Here is a 7223-nt window from a genome sequence, read left to right as displayed (position 1 = left end):
CCTGCTTCCACTTACTGTGCTGGGACACAGGCATGCACCACCATGCCTGGTTCTGTGTTTCTGGCATAAAGTCTAGAGCTTCGGGCACGCTGGGCCGGGCAAGCCTTCTATCAGTGAGCAACAAACTCAGCCCTTCAATAGTCTCTTGTTGTCACTTGTCTGCATGAGTTCCTACTTTCTGAGTTGCTCATATTTCACTCATTCCTAATAAGAAAGGTAGCAATTCCCAGACATTTAAATGTATCAGCGTCTGTCTGTCTGTCTCTCTCTGTGTGTCTGTCTGTCTGTCTGTCTACTGTGGCTTGATTGTGAAAATGCTTACATAGGCACTTGGTACCCAGTTGTGTCATTTAGAAAGTTGTGAGCCTTTAAGGGAACCTTCCTTTGCTGGAGGAAGTGAGTCACTGGAGTGTGCCTTTAAGTCTATAAGCCAGCCCCATTTCCTGTTTTGTCTCTGATCCCTGTTGATGATGCAACATGACTTGACTTGTCACCACACCGTGCCTTCTCCCTCCTTAGGCTTTTGTTTTTTGTTTTTTGTTTTTGATATTTAGTCATAGCAATGAGTAAAGTAATCTCTCTTTCTCTCTCTCTCCCTCTCTCTCTTTCTCATCTATCTTCTATCTATCTATCTATCTATCTATCTATCTATCTATCTATCTATCATATATATCCTCTCTCTCTTATCTATCATCACCATCATCATCTATCTTCATCTACCTATCTTTAAGGCAAGCTGTATGATTCTGATCCACAATCAAGTTCAGGAATTGCTACTACAAGTTACTATCAAATATAAATACACTATTTACTTAAACATTTTTTAAAAAAGATTTATTTATTAGTATACATAAGTACACTGTAGTTGTCTTCAGACGCACCAGAAGAGGGCGTCAAATCTCATTATGGGTGGTTGTGAACCACCATGTGGTTGCTGGGATTTGAACTCAGGACCTTTGGAAGGGCAGTCAGTGCTCTTCCCCGCTGAGCCATCTCACCAGCCCTGTTGCTTAAACATTTTAAAAATAATTTTTCATTGCCTCCAAAATAAGTTACAGTATTAGCCAACACTCAGTATTCTAACTTACATGTCCCACATTTCATTAAAATTCAACTCCAGCTTTAATCATATGAACTAATGAAAACACGCAGTTACAACGAGAAACTCTGTGCTATGATTCTTCTGGAGCTAGCTTAGAAGCAACAATAACAACACCAAAAATCCGAAGTAACGATGTGTGGACGTCCTTCTCCAAATGTCGATTGGGCGCTGACTTCATTCTCCAGCCTTTGACCTTTGACCTGTGCCTCCTGCCGCAGCCTCCTGATTCCTGAGGCTACTTGACTTCATGATTTTCCTCTTATGCTATAAAACTGTTATATTTACTAATGCAAATACTTAGCTATTATGTTGTTTATCACAAAGTCAGACATATTTGTTGTGAACAGCTTTAGTTACAGGAGAAAAATGTAGCTTTAATAAGAATAAGAAAAATACAAGGCCGGGCCTCGAAGGTGACCCTATTAACAGCTGTGTGATACCAATGCTTTAAGCATTGCTTTCCTCTGTCTGTCTGTCTGTCTGTCTGTCTGTCTGTCTGTCTTTCAATCTCTCTCTCTCTTATCATTTTATCAATTTTATGTTTGAAGTATTTGGCTCATAGTTGAAGGTAGACCATATCCACTGATTTGATAGAAGTTTTTTTCTTCAAAAATCTTTTTTTTTTTAATTACTCTGCTTGAAAGCTCACCTTTCTGAGATTTATCCAGGTTTTCAATAAACTTTTTAAATACTTTCACATATGGTCTCTCTTATATATAAATTATGAAGCATGCACATTATAATTAGCATGTTGACAAAGAAGAACACGGACATATGATCACTAACCCCAATCATCATGGACAAATTAATTAAAACAAGCAATTAATTAAAGCAAGCTTTCCTATTCTTGAACACAGCTGCCTCCTCCTGCCCCACCAGGTGAGATTTGAGAGGTCAGCATTGGATGTGAGAAGACAAGGCTTTTATAGCTCAGGAGTAGGGGATTTGGTGGGCAAAAGAGACCAAGTCACAAGTCAGCCATGATGACCTCCTGAAATGAAGACATGGCTGCAAGGTAGGCACAGCAAGGGAGTCATCGGAGGCCATGTAACCTTTTGAAACAAAGGTAGGTTGTAAGATGGTTATAAACAACTGATTTGAGACAGAGACATGGTTGCCATTCCTGGAACAGCCGTGAAGAACCATTTGTCGTTAAGGTTACAGGTGGAGCATAGCCAATCCTGGAGAAACAGAGGTTGAGTCATGAACAGGAAGGAAGCTAGTGTGTCTTTACTGTAAGATGGCTTTCAAGCCTAAGATGGAGGCAGGCTGATTCTTCAGGCTTGGGACCTAACTCAGTGGTAAGGCACATGCGTTATCTGAAGCACTGTTTTTTTTTTTAACATTCTCATATTATTTTAATTTCTTATTTCATTGTTTTATAATTTTAAATAAATGATTTATCTTGATCTTACACGTATGGGTGTTTTGCCTGCTGCATGTCTGTGCAGTAGGTACCTGTAGTGGCCACAGAGACCAGAAGAGGATATCAGATCTCCTGAAACTAGAGTTAAAGACAGTTGTTAGCTGTGGTGTTGGGAAATGAACCCTAGGGCATCTGGAAGATGCTGGCTAGCTGGCCAAGGACTTCAGGGCATCTCCCTGTGTAGCTGTGCCTTTCACGTGGGCGCTAGCGGTTCAAACTCAGGTCCCCAAGCCAGCATGGCAAGTGCTCCTCCCACTGCACCATCTTCCCAGCCCCTACATGAGCATTTTTATGGACATTAATGCTTGTCTTTTGTCAGTTACCTTGGGACTCCCTGTGTTATTTGGGGCCATGTTCTGTCACGAGCTTCACCAGCATGCAGATGAGGCAGCTGACTGCAGGGACAATCCTCTGAGTCCTAGAAATTTTCATCCTTCCTTCTCTCAAATATTTTCCCTGCTAGAAGTACAGATTTGCAGTGCCTTTAGATTTATTTATGTATTTATTCTTTTTTTTTTTTTTTTTTTTTTTTTTTTTTTTTTTTTTGGTTCAGGGCTGTGTAAGCGTTGGCTGTCTTTGAACTCACTGTGTGAAACCAGGCTGGCCTCAAACTTGGAGATCAGCTTGCCTCTGCCTCCCAAGCTAGGCCCAAATTTTAGTTGCAACATTACTGATACAAAATTCACACCTATAACTTTAACATTCACGGTTGACAGATTTTTTGTATTGTCACACGTCTTCACCAATATGACTGTGACCAACTTAAGTACATTTTCTTCATCTCCACAAGAACTTTGAAGTCTATTAGTAAACACTTGTCACTTCCTCAGCCCCTGGACAACCACTGGATGAATTTTACTACGCTGGATACTTCATGCCCTTTGTGACTAGGTGTTTGTTTGGTTTGAATGCCGTATATGTAACGGTTTAAGATTTATCCGTGCTATAGCATCTATCAATTCCAGGAACCCCCTCTCCCCCAACGCTTTTTTTGAGATAGGGTCTCAAAGATATGTAGCCCAGGATACCCTCTGTGTGCCTCTGTCTCCTGGGTGCTGGGATCATGTGTCACCATGCTGGCCTCTTTATCTTTTACGACGCCCTTGCAAGAATAGCCCACATTCTATTTGTCCGGATTTCAGTTGGTGTGCGTTTGGCTTGTCTCTACGTTCTGTATGCTATCAGTGACGCTGCTCTGAAGGCTTCATTCAAGCTTCTGCGCAGACATGTGCTTTCATTCCTGTCAGCTGTCTACCAAGGAGCAGAACTGCTAGTGTTGTGACATTCCTTGGGGACATGCAACATACACATATGTCTCCTCACCCTAGCCGGGGAATATAGGACTTGCTGGGGGTAATGATTGTACCAAAGTCCAATTCAATGAAACAGTGGTTTCCATTAGGGCAGGCGTATGGGTGAGTCACTACTTAAGAGGAGCAAGGAAAGTTCTCAAAGCAGCTGCATCCCTGAAAAGCCTTCCTCAGAGGCTCAAGAGGGGCAGGCAGCCCTGCCAGTCCTGCACAGCTCTTGCTGAGGAAGGGCCCTCGGGAGAGTCTTTTTTTTTTGGGGGGGGGGTGGTTGTTTATCTCCAGAGGCTCTTGAGCCTTCTTCCCCCTCTTGGAGGAAATGTTCCAAGTCAGAGGAAACTGCCGCATGACAGCTGGCAACAGTAAATTTAATATTTTGAGGAACCACTGACTGTTTTCCAGCATGATTACAATGTTTTTATAGTCCACTAGTAGTTTATGTGATTCAGATGTTTCCCTTTATGTGTGTGTGCACGCATGGGTGCATGTCTGTTTGTGCATATGTGTGTGCACGCACACATGTGTGCATCCAAGACAAAAAACCAAAACAACAAACAAAAAAAAATGACAACAGGCAAACAGACAGACAGATAAAACCAAACCATTTCACCCTGTCTTAAAAAGACTTTAAAGGACCAGAGAGATGACTCAGCAGTTAAGAGCACTGACTGCTCTTCTAGAGGTCCTGAGTTCAATTCCCAGCAAACACATGGTACCTCACAACCATCTGTAATAGGATCTGACACCCTCTTCTGGTGTGTCTGAAAACAGCTACAATGTACTCATATAAATATAATAAATAAATATTCTTTTTTTTTTTTTGAAAAAAGAAAGGCAGGAAGGGATGTGTTTACTACTCAGGGTTTTGGGTATAGTCTTTCTTGATCCTCTGGGATACTGTTTACCTACCTGTTGGAAAACTGAAGAGGATGAAAAATTACATTTATATTTATTAAAATGTATGTTTACATATAAAGCAATGGTTTTTATTGTAGCAGCTATCTTAGTTAGGGTTTTCATTGCTGTGCTCAGACACCATGACCACGAACTCTTCTTAGAAAGACGACATTGAATTGGGGTTGGCTTTCAGTTCAGAGGTTATCATCAAGGCAGGAACATGGCAGCATCCAGGCAGGCATGGTGCAGTGGGGCTGGCTTTCAGTTCAGAGATTCCAACATCATCAAGGCAGGAACATGGCAGCATCCAGGCAGGCATGGTGCAGAAGCTGAGAGTTCTCCATCTTCATCTGAAGGCTGCTAGCAGAATACTGGCTTCAACATAGCTAGAATGAGTGTCTTATAGCCCACATTCACAGTGACATACCTACTCCAACAGGGCCACACCTAATTGTGCCGTTCCCTGGGCAGAGCATATACAAACCACCAGAGCACCTTCATCTCTCTCTCTCTTTCTCTCTCTCTCTCTCTCTCTCTCTCTCTCTCTCTCTCTGTGTGTGTGTGTGTGTGTGTATGGTGGGGTATAGAGATCAGAAGACACCTTCTGGGAATCATTTCTTTTATTTTTTTGTTATTATTTATTTATTTATTATATGTAAGAACACTGTAGCCATCTCTAGACACTTCAGGAGTCAGATTTGTTACAACGTATGGTTGTGAGCCACCATGTGGTTGCTGGGATTTGAACTCAGGACTTTTGGAAGAGCAGTTAGTGCTCTTAACCGCTGAGTCATCTCTCCAGCCCCATTTCTTTTATTCTATCATGTGGATCGTAGGGACAGAATTCAGGTTGTCAGGCTTGGTGACAAATACCGTTCCCCACTGGCCCATCTTACCAGCCCTGGCCATTATACTCTGATTTATTCCCCTTCCCCATTGCTCCCCCATGTCCCCTCCTCACCACAGTGGTTCTCTTTCTTCCCCTGGTTAGTCCCTCTTCTACTTCCCCACTACCTGGACTCCATGACCCTCTATTTACCACCTCTCCAGGTGGCTCTTTCATGATCCTGCCTCTAGTTTGTGATCAGCAAATGCACATACATAGTTGTAGTTATAATTTTGAATTTAGGTTTACATATATGTAGTGGTTTGAATAAGAATGGCCCCATAAGGCTCATATATTTGAGTGCTTAGCTCCTAGGGAGAGGCACTATTTGAAAGGATTGGAAGGATTAAGAGGTGTGGTCTTGTGGGAGGAAGTGTGTCACTAGGTGAGCTTTGACGATTCAGAAGTTCAAGTGTCACTAGGCCCAGTGTCACTGTTTCTGCCTATCAATCAATATGAAGCTCTCAGCTACTGTTCCAGCGTCTGCCCTTCTGCTGCCACACTCCCCACCACGGTGATAATGGGCTATGCCTCTGAAACTGTAAGCCAGCCCCAACTAAATGCTTTCTCTTGTTATAGATGTCAAGAGGAAGTTTCTGGTTGTGTCATTTGATGAGATTTTTCTGAGGCAAGACCCGTGGGAGACACGTGATGTTTGGAGAGAGTATAAGTGGGACTCTGCAGACAGTGACTGGGGCTCAGAGCTCTTTGTTAGTCTTGATCTTTACTGATTTTCACTTCTTGAGAGAACTCCTGATTCCAGCTGGTTCTGATCATTTCCACTGACCTCTGCTGATTAGGTGATTAGGCAGAGGCCTGGTAGTTTCTGCTGCATTATGCTGCCATTGCTGATTTATGTTTGGTGACACTTTTGAATTCGACTGTTGATATCCTGACAAATAGAGATTGGAATCACTCCAAACAACTACTTCGAAACAGGTCCCCATCCCCTTGCCCTACTTACCGTAGTTTTCTCTCCTGTGTTTGGATGGTGGGCTAGAAGGCAGGTCGAAGCATCTGAGAACCCTTATTAAAGTAGGTTTTGAAAAATCTAAGGCTACATTGTTGCCTTGGTCATGGTGTCTCTTGATAGAAGTAGAAAGCTGACTAGGAAAATAAAAGAATAAAATGTATCTTTTTTTAGTCTAGTTTATGTCCCTTATCATTCAACTTTCTACTTGTGTTCATTTTCCTTCAAGGTTACAATTTCCATTATGGCTGCATAAAATTCCATTATGTATGTGTACTATGTTTCCTTTATCCATCCATCTCATGAAGGACATCTTGACTGGTTGCTTTTCTGGGTACTGTGCAGCTACGAACGTGGAAGCTCAGGTATCTCTGGGTTTGTTGATTTAGAATTCCTTGGGTTCGTTGACTGTGTCCCTTGGGTTTGTTGACTGAGTCCCTTGAGTTTATGGCCAAGAGTGGCATGGCTGGGTCACAGGGTTGAAACCTCATTATTTAATTCTGGAAGACATTTAGCAAGTAAAAACAGTCCTTTAGCATCTTCACAATGAACATAACTACAGGTAAAACTAGCCAGAGTCTTCCAGGCTGCTGGGAATATACACAAGGCAATGGTTTCTAGACTAAATATGTGTA

This window comes from Mus caroli, unplaced genomic scaffold, assembly GCF_978045245.1.
Source record: "Mus caroli unplaced genomic scaffold, Mus_caroli_1 scaffold_18, whole genome shotgun sequence".
Taxonomy (NCBI): Eukaryota; Metazoa; Chordata; class Mammalia; order Rodentia; family Muridae; genus Mus; species Mus caroli.
The sequence above is the reverse complement of the archived record's forward strand: the minus strand, read 5'-3'. Positions refer to the sequence as shown.